Genomic DNA, 19,936 nt, shown 5'->3' on the forward strand with positions numbered 1-19,936 from the left:
ATACCCCAACTCAATAAAATACGAATGTAAGAAAGAAATAGAATACGAGGGAAAAACAGCAAACAAAGAAGTTAAACTATTAGTTAAGTCTAAGTAGTTGTTGATGACATTGCTTTGATAACCATGGTTATTGTGAAGAAAACTTCCCTAAAAAGTAGATATAGACGTTGGATAAATATTGTGTATCTTCCCCTCCTGGCTTAATTCCTACGTATGACAGAAAAAAAATTTTCTCTCTTAGAAAAGTTGTATATTTTTAGATATTATTAGTCATTGACAACATTGGAAAACAAAAGTAATATCAGAAGGTTCTTTGGAAGACGGAGAGCAGATGGGGCATGATTAAGAGAGTAAATCAAAGTTCAAAGCTTATGGCAGGTATGTGTTCTGGTTAGAACAGAAAGAGTCCCAGGATCTCATCAGGCTCAGAAGCAGAAGGAAGGCTCAGAAGGAAGAAGGTTGGGCCCTGGGGCAAATGTCAGAATAATTGATTGGAAAACTAAATTATGAGAAACGTGGTAAGTCAATGCTGTCTTTCATCTTCCACTTATGTTAAGCAAGAGGAAGGAGAGGCATTTGTCCTAAGTTGGAGCAACGAGTCTAGAGTCAGAGCAAGGGGACAAATCAGCCTGTGACCTATTTTATATTGCCCACAAGCTAACTATGGTTTTTACATTTCACATTTTTTAATTTAAAGTGTTAAAAAAAAATAAAGCAAAGAATTCATGACAGAGACCATATGTGGCCTGCGAAACCTAAAATGTTTACTATCAGCCCTTTACAGAAAAAGTTTCCTGGCCCTTGGTGTAAAAGGCTGGGAAGGAGAAACTATATAATATCTGAATGGCTAGTGCCACTCAGGAGGAATGAGAACAAAGACATAATGAAAGGGCACAATGTCCTCTAGTTAAAGGCGTGTCCTGCCCTTTTCCCATTATCACAGGCTATGATGAACATAACTAGTGTCCACCGACAGGTGGGCAAGGAATCTTAAAAATAAGGAAGAAGACATACCAAGAAATACCAAAAACAATTGTTGAAAACTAAAACATGAAAGAGAAACTCCAAATTCAATAAACAGAAGTACTAATACCTAAGAAAACAGTTAATAAACAAAAGACAACTGAAGCAGAAGCATAGAGACATCTAGTTTTGGTCCCTATAATTTGTAAATTAGTAGTGGGATCAGTTTGTAAAGTTCTGTTAATAAGCCTGTTGTGATTTTTATTGGAACTGCATGAAGTTTATAAATTAATTTGGGAGAATTGCCATCCTTAAAATGTTGAGTCTTTCAATCCATGAAAATGGTATAGCACTCCATTTTTAAGTCTTTTATAAAATTTATAAATTTATCTGTTAAGGTCTTGTACATCTTTTGTTAGATTTATCCTTAGTGACTTCTGGTTTCTTATTGCTTAAAATATTCTCTGCTGGTATATATGAACACCATTCACTTAAATATAATCTTATATTGAGCAACTTACTGATGTTATTTATTGATTCTAGTAGCTTTCCTGGAGACTCTTAGCTTATTTTCGATTTAGACAATCACACTGTCTGAAAATAATGGCAAATTAATTTCTTTTCTGATTGTTATACCTTATTTCTTTTTCTTACCTTATTCAACTGGCTACAATTTCCTTTAAAATGTTAAATATAAGAATGGTAGTGGGCATCCTTATTGCAGACTTTAAAGAAAATTCGTCTGAGACTCCACCTTCCACTAATGTGTTTGTGGTAGGTTTTTGATAGGTAGTTGTAAATTCAGCTTATCTGTGAGTTTTCTCATTTAGCTTCATCTCCTTTGCATCTTTGGAACCAAACCAGGTCCATAGGCATTCGTACTGCTGGTCCAGGCACCCTTATCTCATTAGCGTAAAAAATGGGAGGGTTTTTGGTTTTATACCTCTGAGAGTGTCTCCTCCCCTTGGAAAAATCTGCTTTGCTAGCTCTTTCTGAGATTTGTAGAAATAAACATCCCCTCTCTGCTTCTCACGTGCACCACCATTTTATCTTCACTGCTTTGGAAGCCCTTCCACATACGTCATTATTTAGAGTTTCAATTTCTTCTGGTTTCATTGAAGTTAGAGTTTCTAGTTCTCATTCTCCTTGTGGCTTTTGGATATTATCCATGAAAGGGGATTACTAACATTTAATTGACATCCAATAAAAACCACAGCAGAATTGTTATCAGAACTTTATAAGCTGATCCTAGTACTAATTTGCAAGTGTAAGGACCAAAAATAGCCAAGAAAATTTTGAGCATAACTAAAATTATTGTACTGCTATTAGAAAAATAGACCAGTGGAAAATAATAGCTTAGAAACTGGCCCAGGAACTTAGAATAGAAAGTAAATAGCACTAGAAATAAGCACTGTGCAAAAAATGGTATGGGAAACATTGGCTACCCAAATAGATAAAGATAATGTTAGATTTATTACTTATACCTTCCAAATAATTTCCAATATATTAAAGTGGTAAATGTGAAGATCAAAAACAGCAAAACTGTTAATAGAAAATATGGGAGAATGTCTTTATGATCTTGGAGTAGGTAAGGATTTCTTAAAGAAGGCTTAAAATGTACAGACCAGTATGGTACGAGTTTGGCTAGAGTAGGGAAAAGAGTGGGTGAGAAGCACAAAGTGAGGAGAGAGGGGCAGGGGTTGGGCAGATACTATGGCAACCTGCAGGCATTAACTTGAGTGAAAGACTTTTTGGCAAAGTGTTAAAAGTACTTCAAGCAGGAAAGTTTACTCATCGGATTAGTGTTTTCAGATACAGTTGGCCCTCTGTTTCCACAGGTTCCGCATCCTTGCATTCACCCAACCACAAATCAAAAGGTCTACAATAGCTGTAACTGTACTGAACATGTACAGACTTTTTTTTTCCTTGTCATTATTCCCTGAACAATGCAGTATAATGACTATATACATAGCATTTACATTGTGTTAGGTATTATAAGTAATCTAGAGATGATTTAAAGTATATGGGAGGATGTGCACAGGTTATATGCAAATACCACGCCTTTTTATATAAGGGACTTGAGCATCTGTGGATTTTGGTATCCTGGGGGGTCCTAGAACCAATCCCCTGCAGATATCGAGGGATGATGTTATTACCCTGGCTGCTACATGGATCACAGGGGGTCAGGAAGAGATATTAGGAGACCATTTAGGAAGCAGTTGCAGTGGAGCAAACAATGAAGGTGGCTTGGATTAGAATGGCTGCAGAGTGAATGGTGAGAAGAGGATGATTTCAAGAAATAAGTAGGCTATAGAACCAGCAAGACCTCGTGCTTGATTGGATTTGTGGGGTGAGGGAGGAATCGGGGTTATCTTAGGATGTGTTGATTTTGAGGTACCATTGAGACATCCAAGAGGAGATGTGGGGTAACCAGTTGGATGTGTATGTTTGGAGCTTTGAAAATATATTTGGGCTGCAGATTTAAATTTGGGAGTTATTGTGCATAGGTGGTAATTAAAGCCACAAGGGTGGAGAAAATCACTGAGTGCAGGGCACACACTGTGGCCCTGGGCCAACCATCTGTTTTGTACAGGCCACCAGCTAAGAATCATTTTTACATGTTTAAATGATTAGGGAAAAATTCAAAAGAAGAATATTATTTCCTGACGTGAAGATTATGTGAAATTCAAATTTTATGTCTATAAATAAAGCTTTATTGAAACATGGCCACACTCTCTCATTTGGTACCTTTCAGGCTATGATGGCAGAATTTAGTTATTGTGATGAAGACACAGAGACTGTGTGGTCAGCAAAGCCTAAAATATTTACTCTATGGTCCTTTACAGAAAGTTTGCTGACCTCTGACTTGGACAAAGACTATAGAATTAGAAGTAAAGAGGGCCTCAGGCCACCTTGTGTTAAACGTTCAAATCAGTGGTTTATTAAAAGACAATGAACTGACAAAGGAAACTAAGAAGTTGCCAGAGAGGACAGCCAGAGAGTGTGGTAGCACTTGGCTGGAGGGTGACCACTTGATTTATCATTAATGTCCTTAGGAAATCAGTTTGAAAGAAAAAGTGAAGGGAGGATTAGTGGCAGGATCCAGATGAGGTAGGTTGAGGGGAGTGGCATGAGAGGAATTGGAGATGGCAACTGTTGACAGCTCTTCCAACAACTTCAGCTGGATGGGAGAAATGGGATGGCTGTATCAGGAGTGGCAAGAAGGCTTGGACAAGCTCTTATTTATTTTTTATTTTCTTCATTTTTGTTTGTCTTAAGGTGGAAGAGACTTGAGTATATTTAAATGTGAAATGAAAGAAGCCATTAAAATGTGGTAAGCCTTAGATTTAGTAAAGATCATCATTAGCACAGATTTCCTGAGAAAGAAGTTTCCTTGAACATGTGTAGCTTTTGCCTGTCTTAAAATATGTGCATCCAGATTCTTTTCTCTCAGCCTACGAGTTTTTTTAACCGACCTCCACCTCACCCTTGTTTCTTCTGGTCCAACCTCCCATTTATTCTTCAGATCTCTTTTTGTCATTTCCTTAATGAGGCCTTTTTTTGACTCACCCTGCCCCCACACAATCTAAGTTAGACCCTAGCTGTCTGAATGGGTGAAGAGATCCAGCGCATAGATAGAGGAAATGACCATGGAAGGGAAGGATTCTTCACTGTTGTAGGAAAAAAAGAATGTGTGCAAACTCAGACAGGAAGCTGAAAGAGTTTCCATCTGATTGCCTTTATTTACTCTGGGAATTTGGAGGCGAGACTATTTGCAGAAAGTAAGGTTGTCCAGGGAGGGTAGAGGTTTGAGAAGAGTGGAGAAAGTTTGAAATAGTCATTGCATGTAGTGGAAATGTGCTGACACAGCCACCAGCAAAACAACCAGTTAAGGAATTACCCCATCCCCACCCATGAAGTTCCCTCTTTCAGGAAGCCCCGGAAAACCTAAATAACTGACCTTTTGAGTGACCCTGCGTCTCCCTTCCTGACCCTCGTTCCTGCTCTTCTGCTTTAAATTAGCCAATAAAGAGTGAACCCATGAAACCTTAGACTTCTCCCACTTGGATCCTGATCAAGGCAGAGCCCGAGGTCCGCACTCTGTCTCTCTACCTGAGAACATTCTGTGTGCCCTTGGGGCGTGCCATGTACCCTCCAGAACTTGTGAGTAATAAATCTTGTTCCTTAAGCTTCCCTGATGGTTTTTGCTGAAGTGTGTCCTGCAATTATAATAAGAATCACTGGGGCCAGTCCAGCCACAACATCAGCCCCTGTGTGTGATACAGTTGAGTGAGTGCCTTAGGCATTGCTAGCTGATAGTGTCACTATCAATAGTCTGGGACTGACACCACAATAGCACTTACTACAAACATGGCCCCAAAGCCTCCTGAGCATCATTGCTCTAGTCTGTGAAATATTAGATTATAAGTTCTTTCTTATATCTCACATCAGATTAGTATTATTAGCACAGAACTGAATTTAATGTTTTAAACATTTAAATATAATTTCATAACTAATAAAGAAAAACTAGAAACGATTCTACTTCTTCATAGTTTATTCACATGTTTACTATTGCTTTTAAGAGAAACACTCATTCAACAGTAAACATTTAATTTAACTATATATAAGGAATTTAGGGCATTGAATAAAGTTTAGTCTCTTCTAAAAGGATTCCCAACCTGGATATGGAGAGAAATAGATATTAAATATATAATGTGATAAATCCAATTATAGAGGAATAACAAAAGTGAAATGGAAATAGAAGGGAAGGAGTGATTATTCTGCCTGGGAGAGTCAGAGAAATGATATCCTTAGATAGTTCTGTTTATTTTAATCCTGCTCAAATACCTCTGTTATGGAACCTTTTCTGGCTAAGGCAGTGTAGTGTGAATGGAGAGGAAAGATCTGATATGAGAAATGTTCCTTGGGGCTGCCCTGGTGGCTAGTGGTTAGATTTGCATACTCTGCTTTGGTGCCCTGGGGTTCTCGGGTTCAGATCCCAGGGGCCAATCTACACACAGCTCCTCAAGCCAGGCTGTGGCAGCATCCCACATATGAAAAATAGACAAAGATGGGCACAGATGTTGGCTCAGTGGCAATCTTCGTCACCAAAAAAAAAAGAAAGAAAGAAATGATCCTTGTTTAGAAAATTGTGAGAATCAATGGAAAGGGAAGAAGAATGCAGGATGTCTCAGAACATTCTGCCTTGAACAAAGACAGATGAATGAAAGAGGAAGTGTAGTTTGGGAGTATGTGGGTAGATTCTCCTGGGGATATGTTCAGGGACAGTTAAAAGAAGTGAATCTGTCTGAAGTCAGTTATGAATTTTAGTATCCTAAAAGGGAAAAAACCAGACATTATATGTCTCCTGATTCATGCAAGAGCTTCCTCTTGCCCTCATAGCCAATTGAACCTTAATTTAATCAAACTTTTAGATCTGATTTCTAGTCTACAGGAAATGTGTGAAATAGAGAAGCAAGTTAAAACAAGAAAGCAATCAGCCAAATCTAGAATGTGGGATGTTCTGCCTGACAAAGGAGCTGATGTAGAAGAAAAGAAACCTAAAAGAGATTCAAGAGACATCGTAAACAAATTCAATGGATGAAATCTGTTCAGGTCCTCATTTCAACAAACCAACCAACTGTATGAATTTTTTTAGGCAATTAGTTTGAATTTGAACCGTGCATTCAATTATATTAAAGGACTATTGCTATTTTGTTACATGTGGTAGCAGCATTATGTTGAATGAGAAAGTTGTATATTTTTTTTCTTTTGATGTGCATGCTGAAGTTTTTAGGGGTGAGAAGACAATAGCTCAGGATTTGCTTTAAAATACTGAAGTTAGGGGCTGGCCCTGTGGCCTAGTGGTTAAGTTTGCACGCTCTGCTGCAGGCGGCCCAGTGTTTCGTTGGTTCAGATCCTGGGCGCAGACATGGCACTGCTCATCAAGCCACGCTGAGGCAGCGTCCCACATGCCACAACTAGAAGGACCACAATGAAGAATATACAACTATGTGCCCGGGGGCTTTGGGGAGAAAAAGGAAAAAATAAAATCTTTAAAAAAAATATTGAAGTTAAAGGAAATATGAAGGGCAATAATGCAATCAAGTAAAGCATTTTATGGATGATTGTTAAAGTTGATTGATAGGATTATGGGGGTTCATCATAGTCTATTTTTAAAGTACATTCAAAAGTTTTTACATTAAAACATTAAAAATAAATTGCACCAGGAAAAAACCTGGCCATGGAGCTGAGGAGAGAGGTGGGACTAATGATAGAAATACAGATTTGAAAGCTGTCTTGGGGCAGGGTTCTTGGTGTACATGGTATGTTTGCACCATTTAAAGTGAACAGCTGCAGATTTATAGCATGAATCAAGGGTGACCCTGAAGGACTGTGGTGAAAGAACATCCTCCAATAGGCAGAACTTTGAGTACATTTGGTAGTCCACTCTTTCTGCAGGGAGAGATGGCCAAAGTGTGGATCTACACTCAGTACACAGGCAGTTGTATAGTTGGGCTGGGTGTTAGGGACTTGAAAGATAGGATTGGGAGATTGGTGACAAGGAAGTTTGGGGGAGAGGTATATAGATAGATCTTTCAGAATGGGCATAGACTATGATATTTGGGTCCCATGTGAATGCTCATCAAATGGCATACACTGCAGAGAAGGCTTTTAATTATCAGGTGAAGCAAATGACACATTCTGTATATATCAGCCTGTCACTCTCCCCAGTCACCCCATCGTTTCCTCAATGAGCCAATGAACAAACTATGGTGAAAAGAATGGAAGCTATGCATGGCCTCAACAATATGAACTTTCCATTGCCAAGGCTGACCTGGCCAATGCTACTGCCGAATGCCTAATCTGCTAACAGCTGAGAACAATGCTGAGCCTTGCAATGGTGCTATTCTCTGATGGAACCAGCCAGCCACCTGGTGTCAGACTGAGTACCCTGGACCCCTTTCATCACTGAATGAGTAGAGATTTGCCCTCACTGGAATAAATACACATTCTGAATATGGAATATGGATTTGCCTTCCCTGCCCGTTAGGCTTCTGCTAGAACCACAATCTATGGACTCACCAGATGACTTATTCATCATCACGCCACTTTTTACAAAGATTGAGGAACTCATTCTTATCTTTCTGATCAAGGAACTCATTTCATAACAAAGGAAGTTTAACAGCTAGCTCATGTCCATAGAATTAACTGGTCTTGCCACATATATCATCAAGCAGAAGGGGCTGACCTGGCTGAAATTTGTAATGGCTTCCTGAAGGCTCAGCTCCAGCTGCAGTTGAGAGACAACACCCCAAAAGAATGGAGTTTTCTTGTACAGGAAACTCCTGTATATACTTTGAATCAGAGATCAATATATGATGCTGTCTTCTCCATAGCCAGAATACATGGGTCTGGGAATCAAGGATTGATTCCCACAGAATTTTTACTTTCCATCCTGACAACTTTGAATTCTGCGGGTTTGGAGGTCTTTGTTTCCAAGGGGGAATGCTCTCTCAATGGACAATGGTGCCACTGAATTCAAAGATGAGATTTCCACTTGGCCGTTATGGTCCCCTTATGCCACAGAACCAACAGAGAGAAAAAATGTCACTCTGAAAAAAGTGTCATTTTATTGGCTGGAGTGATTGCAATTCTCCAGAAAATTGCATTGCTCTACCCAGTGAACTCTATCTGGAACCCAGAGAATTCTTTGGGGGCATCACTTAGTATCTCCATGCTCGATAGTAAAGGTTAATGGAAAACTATAGCAACCGAAAAGAGGCAAGACATTTAAGGATTTATATCATTCACGAATGAAGATTTGGATCACCCCACCAGGTAAAGAACCCTGACCAGCTGAAGTTCTGGCTGAGAGCAAGGGAAATATGGAATGGGTCGTGGAACTGTGAATGAATTTGAGAAATAACTGATATAGCCAGTGATAGATGCAATAATGTTTATACTCTCTGTCTCCTCATTTGGAGGAAGCATGAGGTCTTCTTACTTATACAAAGTGTAGCTATATCTTGTTGGATGGAAACATAGAGTTGTTTCATTGTTATATGGGAGTGTGTGCAGAGAGTGCACGTGGAAACTGAATAGCCAAAGGGGTGGACTGTGCCAGATATCAATATCCTGGCTCTCAGCTTCAAAGGCATCCTTTATGATACTAGAACTGGACCCTGTAAACATTTTTCCTTTGTCAGCTCATGCAACACCAAGTTTTGTCAGTAAAGGGCACTAGAAGGGCCCTGCAAGAGGAAAGGCTTTCTCTTTCTTGTTCTGATGGCCTTTTTCCCTGATTTTGTGGTATGTAGGACACCCAGTAGTGCTCACTGTCCAGCAAATTTCATAGGCAACCCAATGCTAGGCTTCCCAGACAATTCTGATAGTACCCCAGAGGTAGGTTCCTAGTGCATTTCAGTGGCACCCCAGTGGGTAATATCCCAGTGAGTTTCAGCAGCACCTCAGGGAGACTGAAGGACACCAACAGTGCTTACATTTTAGTGAATATCACGGGCATCCCAACAAGCGGCTTCCTAGAGAATTTTGCCAGCATCCTAGTGGATGGCTTCACAGCAAGTGTCAGTGGCACCATGGGACTTCCCATCAATTTACAGTGGGAGCCTAGCATATGGCCTCCCAGTAAATTTCGCTGGTATCCTAGCCAGTGACTTCCCAGTGAGTCTTGCTAGCACCCCAGTTGATGTTTTCTTGCTTGCCAGCCCAGTCTGTGGCTCTGTAGCAAACTTCTTGGCCATTCAGTGGGCCTCAGCCACATCATCTTCAAGAAGTTCTGAATCTCCTTTTTCCAAGTTTGGGGAAAGACTTTTTCCAAGTTTCCAAGTAAACTCCTTGGCAACTCTGCCTAAGGCTTAGGGGTCATGGCTGTTTTCTACTTCTGCTATTTCTTTATTCTTTAGAGTTCGTTACCTCTTAGTAGTTAATCCCTTGTTACTAGGTAATACTTCTTTATATTAAATTTTTCTATTCACATTACAAATGTGATTTCTGTCTCCTAACTGAACCCTGACTCATACACAAATTAAAGTGTGAGAAAAAATATATCAAAGAAAGGCAAACTAAAATCAAGATAGCTCATGATCTTAATATCAAATAAAGTTGAATTCAGGACAAAAAGCCTCAAATGATATGAGATGCAATTTAATGAAGATAGAAAACTTAACATCTCTGCCCCAATATCAGCGTCAATATTCATGATGCTAAAACTTAAAAGGAGAAATAAAATTGTAGGAAGTTTTAATTCACCGTTATTAAGAATTGATAGATTCAGTAGGTAGATCTCAAAAGAATGTGTAATACCTAAGTAATATACTAAATAAGATATATTTAATTTCTACAAGTATATATAGAAAGCGATACCTTGAAAACCAATAATACACATTTTTTTAAGTGTCCATAGAACAATTGCCAAAACTTATATATGAGGCCACAAAGAAAATCTCACCTTCCCAAGTAGAGATAATGCAGGTAACAGTCTGTGAGCAAATGGAGTAAATAGTAAAATTAAATATTAATCTTAAAAACGTATGCACAATGGAAATTTAAAAATGCACCTAAAACTCTAAAAACAGTTTTTCTTATACAGCTCTTCAAAGAGGAAAGCAAAATTACAATTGCGTAATATCCAGAAAGTAATCATGATGAAAGTCCAACTTATCAGAAACTATGGAATATACCCAAAGTAGTAACCAGAAGAAATTATAGCTTTAAAAAGTAAATGAAAAAAGGCAACCAATTTTAAAAAGTTAGAAAAAGAGCACCAAAACAAATTTCATAAAAGCAAAATGCAAGAATTAATAATGACAACTTGAAATTAATGAATTGGAAAAGAGAAAAATGGCAGAACTAATAAGTAAATCCAAGGGGAAAAAAAAAGAGGAAAGGCATAAATACACAAAACACGAATTGATAAGTAGGAAGAGCCATGGATACATAGGGAACTTCAAAGTCTTTTAAGAAATGCCTTTGTTCAACTGTCAGCAAAGGAATTTGAAATTTTGGATGGAACTGATGATTTTCCAGGAAAATATAATTTATCAAAACTGACTGCAGAAGGGGTGAAAAATCTAAGCAGACATTAGTATGGAAAAAGTAGAGAGAGAAAGCTACCCCCTTACTAACAAACAAGTAGAAATCACCAAACACACGCCTAAAACATTTCTTATTAAAGCCAGGAACAAGATAAAAATTCCTATTATCAATACTATTATTTTATATTATCCTGGAGATAATTGTTAATTTAGATAAGATAAAGAAATTAACATAATTGGAAATTTGGGAAGTTTATCATTTGCTTGCAGATTATGATTGAATAAATGGAAAAATCTAAGATAATCAACTGAAAAACTGTTAAAATGAATGTGAAAATTTAGTTATATGGCTGGGTTCAAAAAATAATATTCAAAAATTAACAGTCTTCATAAGTAAAATAAACAACATAACTAAAAATATGATCCCATTTAGCATAACTGCCAAAAAAGAGAAATATCTGGGATTAAAGTTTAAAAATCTTTTTACTTTAGAAAACTTTAAACACATAAAATAATTAATACTTGTATACCCATCAGCCAGGGTCAATAATTATCAAAAGAGAGCCAATCATGATTTCCTTCCTCACTTACCCTCAGATTATTTTGAAGCGAATGTGTGATGTTGTGTTATTTAATTCTTAAATATTCAGGATGTATCTTTAAAAGACAAAGACATAGATTCTCTGGAATATGGGATCTAACATAGGTGTGGGGAAGAGAATTCCTAGGATCAGAGCTTGATGATAGGCCCAAGGGGAGAAATGTCTAGACTCGGAAGGAAAAAGGAGCTGGTAAAGAGTTGAACGCTTGAAAAATAATGATATTTATTTGACAGATTAGTTTAAGCATTCTGGAAATATTAGTGATAAGTATATATAAAAATAAGTAAGTAAGGGATGAAAGACCTGCAGCAATCATTAACCTCAGGAAAAACAAAATATTTAGGAGAAAGTAAATGTAATTATAGTAGAGTTCTTGTCAGTTATAAATTATAGCTTCATAGTTATAATAATATAAACATTGACAATTGATTTAAAATCATGGTTTTAAAAAGATGAGTGAAGGAAAATTTGTGGGTAAAGGATGAAAACGTAGTTCTCAACAATTATAACAGGATATTGATTTTTTTAAAAAAAAAAAATATGGAATGCTTCACGAATTTGCACGTTATCCTTGTGCAGGGGCCATGCTAATCTTCTCTGTATCGTTCCAATTTTGGTATACGTGCTGCTGAAGCGAGCACAGGATATTGTTAATTAATGTTAAAATCTGATATGTCAAGAAATGATAGTATAGACATATTATTTATATAGAGGTAACAACAGGAGAAACAGCTGAAAATATGATAATAGTTGCCTTTGGTAATTGGGACTGCATGTGAGGAGAGGCATGGCCCTCAATTCTTCATTAGACTAAGCCTTTTAATGATGTTTGATTTTAAAACCACAATGATATATTACCTTGGTTAAGAAGTAAAAATTAATAAGAAATGAGGAGGGAAACACACTCACACGGAATCTTAAGTGAAATCCAGAAAAGTTCATCGGGACTGTAGGTATATTTCATAGGTATCTTGGGACCACTGAAGTAACTGAATGGCTATTTTATTAAAAAGAGCAAAATGGACAAATTCCCTTGTAAGGACAGTGTAAGCTGAAGCAAAGTGGATTTTGAGTTGATTTGGCAAGGGACCCTTCTTTCTACGTGTTTTTAGGACAAAAGACAGTCTACGAGCATATTTGATCCTTTCGGCAGATTTCAAAGTGGACACTAAGTGAGGAGTAATGTTTTTCCCATTCAATGTTTTCAAATACTGCACTATCTGCTTATTTGTTTTTAGGGGGAAATTGTGACCACAGATTTTAATGAAGTGTCTCCACTGAACGTCTGAAGCTAGAAGATCTCCCGTGCAGGCAGGGACAGTCTGGAGTCTGGATATTCCCCTGTGAGTAATATACTCAGACTTTGATGATATCAAAGTGTTTGGGAAGCAGTTCAATAATTGCCCCACAGCAATTTCAAACTTATTTGTGGCCTTCTTATCTATGTGAATGCAGTAGACGTTTTGAGGCACGTAAATAGGTTGGAGGGAGCCATTCAGACATATCAAAATCTTGATTGATGGTTGTTACGTATGCCAAAGGGAATGCAGCTTCTTCTATAGGTGAAAGAATTGCGATATAGTTGCTCTCCGTCACACAGTAAGGGCAAGGATCCGTTCTAAACTTTGTGGATAATGTGCTCAGCAACATATGCACCATCTTCCCATTTAGGGCTGCATTACAGGCTCGTGGTAGGGAAAGGATTGATCTTCACTGTCCACATCCTCCCTCTGACCACTGGTTGCTAAGCTTGCATGTTGTACAGTATACTGTGACCATGATTATAATTTGAGCAGTAATGACACAAAGATAACATCTGCAAAATTTCATTTTTGTTTTTGACAGCTTGGGATGGGGGTGGAGGGGCGAAATCTTTCTTTCAGGGTTAAAAAAACAAAAAAATCAACTTCAAAAACATTTCACTTCTCAGAAGTCTCTAGATTTGGCCACTCTATCAGTTGTACTCACTTTTCTAGATCCAGTTTGCCTATTGCTCTCCTGTGTTTTGATTCCAGGCCATTCCGTGGTAAAGCATTATTTTGTGATGCTTCTAACTTCCTGCTCTGTGTTTATTCTGGTCTCTTATGGTTAATGCAGCCTCATACAGGCTGAGTTACCAAGGCCACACAGTGTCTCCTTTCCTGTTTCTATTGTTGAATCAGCTGATTTGTCATAATTGTGTGCAGGTACATACCTCTCTGTGTCGTCCCCACCTTTTTGGCTAACTTCTTCCTCAGTATGCCCATCTAGGTATATTCTAGCAATTTCCCATCTAGTTTATCACTCCTGGCCCTTTAAGTGGGAAGATCCTTCCAGGTTTCTGTCCTTTCCAGTTAGAGTACAGCACCATTAGGCAGGGCCAGGTCTTAACGGTTTTGATCTAAAGTGCTCAGCATAATACCTGGCACATTTAGGCCCTCAGCAGATTCTTCTAATGAAACACTGAATGGGGTGACTCACTTTCCTCATTCATTCAGCTTTAGATTTTGAATCTCCTCATAATCTGCTGTGGATTTTGGAGGAGACAGAATCTCATGTAAACTGTGGGTTATGGATGATTAAGGACTAAGTTTTAACATTATGATACATTACTTGTCTATAGCAGTAATTTTGAATATTCATACATTTTCAAATGATTGCATTCACAGGTAGATTCACATATCTTCATATATCACTCACTAGTGAATTTTCTAGATAATTAAAGCACATTTCTTTATGGACCAACTCTCTCTTTTAATTGTTAATAGTTTTTCTACAAAGTAGTATGTTCTATCTGCCTTTAATAAGCTATATTAAAAACAAGTGTTTCTTGATGAGCCCCCATAATCACATAAGGAATATTATATTATCATACTATTAGAAATCCTTATCTCTACCTATCCTTTTCACTTGAGCCATTTTTATCTCCTTTTTCTGCCTCCTGATCTTTCTATGATATTGATGGCAGTGTCAGTAACAAAAACAAACTCACTGAGTTATTTTTAGGAGCCAGTCACAGTACCAAGGGCTTTACATTTATTACAAAGTTTAATCCTCGCAACCTCTCTGTGAGGTATCATTATCCTTCCTTTACAGTGAGGGGACAAAGCTGTGAGAGAAGTTCCACATCCAGGTCACGCAGCTACTAAACGGCGGAAGCAGAAATCAAATGAGAGTCTTTCTGATCCCACAGGCAATGCTTTAATATTACCTACTGTAGGATGAGAACCCTTGCAACTCAGCATGGTAGAACATTAACTATTCGAGATTTTTTTAAAAAACAGTCCAATCACCTTTAGCATTTAGCTCATTCAGCTTTGAGTGAAGACTTCAGTAGTTTACAGAAGAATATAAAGGGGGGGGGATGTTTTTCTCCACAGAGGGGTGTGTGTGTGTGTGTGTGTGTGTGTTTGTGCGTGTCTGTCTGTCTGTCTGATTTCTTGACTCTGGCATGTATAGCCAAAAATGCTAAATAAGTAGACTCTAGATTGGTGAGAAGTTTCTATAAATTGGTATTTGGTTTTCAAACAGTCTCAACCCAGGGTATATAAATGCTAAACCTTTTCCCCACAGCAGTCATGGCCCCCAGATGTGTTGTTTTAGATCTTCCTTTCAGATCTTCCTTTCCTTCTCCATGTCAGATTCCATAATTTTCAGGTCAACTTCAGTTATCCATCCCTTCAGATCTCAGTAAGTAGCCCGAATCAGTCCTTCTCTCCTGGGGGCACTATGAAGCCTGTGTGGAGATGGTCCTCTCCTTACTACACAGGAAGCAACAGATCTGCTTTGCCTTAATAGCAGGTTGTGTTAGTGATTTTGGAAGGGAGCCAGCATTTGATCTTGGCTTCATTACTCCTCCCCACTCAGATTTCTAAATTCTCCTTATCATGTTGTAGGGCTTTTAGTATGTTTATTATTTACTTCAGTGACTTTGGGCCTTAACATCAAAAGGCTGCCATTGATTGCGACACTTGACCCAGACTGTTTAGACGTCATGGTAGGTAACTCTCTGCCAGGAGCTATGGGAAGTTATTCAGAAAGCATGGCCTTACATTGTACACAAACTTACACATAGTTATTTCATTTAAATTATTTCTCAACCCCCCCAATCAAAAATCAAAAAACCAAAAACAAAACCAAAATTCCATCTGCTTAAAAGCTCCCATCTCATTCCAGTTTACAGCTTCCTTTCCTCTGCCTGACCAGGTTCCTGGGTCGAGAGAAGCTGAGTGTGGTGGGAGGTGGGGTCTGTTCTTTGATTCCCCCTCAGCTTTCCTCACTCTGAGTGTGTGGGTTAGGAGAAGGAGAGGACACGTCGTCTGACTCTGGGACGTTCCTGCCCTCTCTCTCCTCGAGAACAGACGAGTGTCTCTTACTAATCTGGCTGTTGCTGTGGCCCTTTGCTGGCTGTGGCTGCTTCTCTTTCCACCTCCAACTGGCTGTACATTACCTACTGCATGGCAGGTCACCAGCCCCTCTCTCTTTGAGGTGTCGTGTGTATTCTTGGGAGAGCCTGGCAGCCTCCCTATCACCCAGGTTCTCTGAGCTGAGAGGTCTGACACCACTCAAACTCTTCCATAACTGATTGGGTACTCTTTGGGCCAGGAGGCAAGTCCTTGTAGATAAAATTAGAGCAAAACTAAGCAAGTCCAATTTCCTTCCTTTGTGACCCCTGGAGCTAAGGGAATCTTATGCATCATTGTTATACCAAACACTTGCTCCTCTCTCTGCTTCAGTGCCTCTCTCAGCCCTGCCTCCTCTTTCCAGTTCTTTTCCTGTTTGCCTAGATGAAGGGCAGAGCCATTAAGTTCGCTCCTTAGGCAAAGATCTAACCAGGTAAAGAGATGGAAGTCTTCCCTTTGTGCACACCTTCTGCATTGTCAAGTGATTCTCTGGTCCCCCTCACTTGGCTGGGGTAGAGGGTGGGGGCAACCACAGCATTCCCATTGGGCTGATTCGCATTTATGATGATGCTCTTTCTCCCTCATTAATTTTAGACATTAGGGAGGGGGGAATGTTTAGAGCAAGGGTCAACAAACTACAGCCCAAGAGACAAATCAGGCCATTGCCTGTTTTGAAATAAAGTTTTATTGAAACACATATGTTCACATATTGTGAACCATATTTTCACATATTGTCTATGGTTGCTTTGAACTACAGTGCCAGAGTTGAGTAGTTGCAACAGAAACTGTACCCACAAAGCGGAAAGTATTTACTATCCATCTGGCCCTTCCCAGAAAAAGATTGCTGACACCTGGGTTAGAGAATCATAGTTGATTGTAATAAGACTGGTTTTGCCATCTCAAGAATTCCTGGTGGAGATCTATGACCCTGGTCCTGTGGAACTTAACACCCTTTTCACCTCTGTACTGGCTCTTGTCACTAATTTCAGGACAAGAGGCTAGATCCTGTTTAATATCCTGTTGCAATTGCTTAGATACACTTACACACACCCTTTGAAGTTTATCTCTTTGCTTAATAGTTTATTCTTTGGTTCATAGACTAAAGTCACCCATTTAAATAATATTAATTGAATTATTTATATCCAAGATTCAGTGTGAGTTTCAGAGACAGAGAACTATTTCCCACTCCATCCCTGAAGGAACTTATAATGTCTGAGATCTCTGAATAACAAAGAACTAAGCCTTGGCTTTGTCGACAGTCTTCATTGTACGTTTGTTTTCTATTTTACTAATTTCTACTATCTTTGTAATTTCTGTTCTACATTCTTTGGGTTTATTTTGATGTTGATTTTCTAACTTCTTAACAGGGATGCTTAGCTCATTAATTTTCAGCTGTCATCTTTTCTAATACATGCATTTAATGCTATAAATTTCCCCCTTGGCACTACTCTAGCTACACCCCCACAAGTTTTATTTTCACTATCAAAATATTTTCTAATTTCCATTGTGGTATCTTTTTTGTCTCGTGAGTTATTTAGAAATGAATTGATCAATTTCTATACATATGAGGATCATCTATTTACTGTTTAAACATTTCTTGCTTAATTGCTTTTTGGTCAAATATATACTCTGTATATTTCCAGTTCTTTGAAATTTGTTGATTCTTGCCATCTGGCTTAGTATGTGGTCAATTATTATAAATGTTTTAAGTGTGCTTGACACAAAGATTGTTGGTTACAGTGTTCTCTTTATGGACAATAAGTCAAATTTGTTAACTGTATTTTTTAAAAATCTTAAATAGTCTTATTGATTTTTTTTCCTGCTTCTTTTATCAGTTAACAAAAGAATAGGTGAAAATCTCCTATTATGACTGTAAATGTGGCCATTTTCCCTTATTCTGTCAATTTTTGCTTTATACATTTTGAGGCTATGTTATCAGCCACATACACATATGAACAGTTATGTCTTCCTGGTGAATTAAACCTTTTATGAAATGACTCTCATTATTAGTAATGTTTTTTGTCTCAAAGAGAGCTTTCTTTCTGTGTTTCCATGGTATGTCTTTTCCATCATTTTACTTTCAACCTTATGGTATCCTTATATCCCTTTCCTTTTTTGGGGAGAGGGGTTGGGGGAGAAGATTGGCCCTGAGCTAACATCTGTTGCCAATCTTCCTCTTTTTTTTGCTCAAGGAAGATTGTCCCTGAGCTAACATCTGTGGCAATCTTCCTCTATTTTGTATGTGGGATGCCATCACAGCATGGCTTGATAAGTGATGTATAGGTCTGTGCCCAGGACCCAAACCTGCAAACCCCAGGCCACTGAAGTGGAGTGTGCAAACTTAACCACTATGTCGCTGGGCTGGCCTCTATCCTTATTTTTCTGATGTAACTATTGTGAGCAATGTATAGTTTTTTTTTTAATCTTATCAGACAATTTAACTGGAACATTTAGTTCAATTACAATTAATATGATAACATATTTGGATTTAATTTGCCATTTTACTCTATGTTTTTAATTTTCCCACCTCTTTCTTATTCCCTTTTCTCTTGTTTGACTTAATTATTTTTATTGTTCTACTTTTTTTTTTTGCTTCAGTAGTTTGGAAGTTATATACTCTTACATTAATCTTCTAATGGTTACCCTATAAAATATAGCATGCATTCTTGACTTCTCAAAATTTAACATTAATGGAGGGGCTGGCCCCATGGCCGAGTGGTTAAGTTTGCACACTCCACTGCAGGTGGCCCAGTGTTTTGTTGGTTCGAATCCTGGACGCGGACATGGCACTGCTCATCAAACCACACTGAGGCAGCGTCCCACATGCCACAACTAGAAGGACCCACAACAAAGAATATACACTATGCACCGGGGGGCTTTGGGGAGAAAAAGGAAAAAAATAAAATTTAAAAAAAAAATTTCAACATTAATGGGTACTTTTACTCTCCGCCCAGATGATGCTATAGAACACTTAGCATTAGAATACTATAACTCTACCTAACTTTGAACACTATAACTCCATTTACCTCTTCCCAATTAATATGCTATGGTTTACTGTATATTTTAGTTGTGTATACATTTTTAAACTCATAAGACATTATTATTACATAGCCAATGCTCAATTTACCATTTTTACTGATTTTCATTCCTTCCATCATCTCCAAGCTTCTGTCTGAGATCATTTTCCTTCTTTATGAAGAATATTCTAGAATTTCCTTTAGTGTGGCTCTGCTGGTATTGATTCTCTCGTGTTGTGGTTTTGAAATGTCCTTATTTTACCTTTGTTCTTGTGTATTTTTTGCTGGGTACAAAGTTCTTGGTTGGCATTTATTTTCTTTTAGCACGTCGTAATGTCTTCTGACTGTCTCCTGGCTTCCATTGTTACTGTTGAGAGGTCAGCTGATGGTTGACCTCATGCTGTTTTGAAGATAATTCCAATACTCCCACCCTGTTCTTGTTTTAAGATTCTTTAGTTTGTTTTGGTTTTGGTTTTCTGCAGCTTAGCTATGGTGTCTCTGGGCATGGAATTCTATTTGCTGAATTTCATAGATTTTAAAGTTCGCCTTTTTGCTTCGCATTTTAATATTTCTGAAGTCAGGATGGATCTTACAACTAAAGGCCTTTTATAGTAGCTGCCAGCCAGGCAGCAATTGTGGTGTAATTATTATTCTCTGCACATGGGCAAACGAGGTCATGGTTAAGCTTGAGTGACTTCAAGGCCTCCACAGTCAGCTGTTTTGGACTCTGAATTTTGTCCCCTGGCTCAGGGTTCAGCACACTATGGCTAGTAGTCTGGCTGCCTGTTTTTGCACATAAAGTTTTATTAGAACACAGCCATGCTCATTTTTTATGTATTTTCTATGACTGCTTTCTTTAAAACCTTTTTGAATGTTTTGTTGATTCTCAAAGCTTTGTTTCCACCAGAAGATCC

The 19,936-nt window shown here is 38.3% G+C and overlaps 1 long non-coding RNA gene and 1 other non-coding gene across 2 annotated transcripts in view; one reads left to right on the forward strand and one right to left on the reverse strand.

The window, feature by feature from the left end:
• Window positions 1-3,475: 3,475 nt before the first annotated feature.
• The window catches only part of LOC124226825 (uncharacterized), a 45,262-nt gene continuing 28,801 nt past the window's right edge, over window positions 3,476-19,936 (forward strand). Inside the window, exons 1-2 of the long non-coding RNA XR_006885365.1 lie at window positions 3,476-4,297; window positions 12,862-12,966. This is a non-coding gene — a long non-coding RNA (uncharacterized LOC124226825). The remainder of the gene's footprint in view (window positions 4,298-12,861; window positions 12,967-19,936) is intronic.
• On the reverse strand, window positions 12,158-12,264 carry LOC124227478 (U6 spliceosomal RNA). Its single transcript, XR_006885488.1, has one exon. It is a non-coding gene; the product is annotated as a U6 spliceosomal RNA (small nuclear RNA).

This window comes from Equus quagga, chromosome 15 (genome assembly GCF_021613505.1).
Source record: "Equus quagga isolate Etosha38 chromosome 15, UCLA_HA_Equagga_1.0, whole genome shotgun sequence".
Taxonomy (NCBI): domain Eukaryota; kingdom Metazoa; phylum Chordata; class Mammalia; order Perissodactyla; family Equidae; genus Equus; species Equus quagga.